The following is a 946-nucleotide window of genomic DNA, read 5'->3' as shown; positions in this document are numbered from 1 at the left end:
GACGTCTTGGGACGTCTTTTGACCATACGTCAATATCCGCCTTTTTAGGGCCCCCTTAAACGTCGGTAGATGGCGATCCCGGGCCGTCATACAACTGACGCTTTACCTTTAACGTCAGTTAGGTGACGGGCTAGGTTTAGGGTTAGGTTTAGGTCTGGGGTAGAGTTAGGATCCCATAACCTCATCTACCGACGTTTAAGGGGGCCCTAAAAAGGCGAATATTGACGTATGGTCAAAAGACGTCCCAAAACGTCAGTTATATGACGTCTTGGGATGAGACCGGGTTGCTGGATTTGCCCTTAATCATATTTAAGATTCACCCCATTTATTGATACTAGTAAATCAATAATATACTTAATTCGAGTATACTATAGTATCAGTTGGTAAGTATTATGAAGCATTCAAAGCAATACTGTGAGGTTTGGCATTGAATATCTGTCAGTCAGATTCAGAAGTTACACAAGCTCGTGTTGAAATGTTATATGCAGATCAGCAGACTTCTGACTGGGGATTTTCTTTCTTTGTCTCAATGGATGGACTGCAGTGCAGCAACTGAACACTGATGCAGGTGAAGAAAGACAACACAATGGGCAAAGCTGTTTCAATAGTGTTCACTAACTCGAACTGAAGCTGAGCTGAGTCAGAGATCCCATTTAAACACAGATGAGCTCTTACTCTGGGAGTTAAAGTGCCCATTGACCAAGGTTGTCTCTTTATGTCTTTCTCTCTTTTTCACCTCACCCTCTTTATCAGTCTTTATGTCTGCATATCTCTCTCCTTATACCTTTCTCTAATCAATCACCTAGCAACCACCTAGAAACAGCCTTGCAACCGCATAGCAACACCCAGGCAACTGCCTATTGTGAGTTTACTCTCTCCCCACCTCATTTGTTCACTCTCTCTCTCTCTCTCTCTTCACCTTCTCCAGCAAGTAGTGTCCTCACAT

The sequence above is a fragment of the Pimephales promelas genome, chromosome 19 (assembly GCF_988280905.1).
Source record: "Pimephales promelas chromosome 19, fPimPro1.hap1.1, whole genome shotgun sequence".
In the NCBI taxonomy this organism is placed as follows: Eukaryota; Metazoa; Chordata; class Actinopteri; order Cypriniformes; family Leuciscidae; genus Pimephales; species Pimephales promelas.
Note: the sequence above shows the minus strand (reverse complement) of the source record.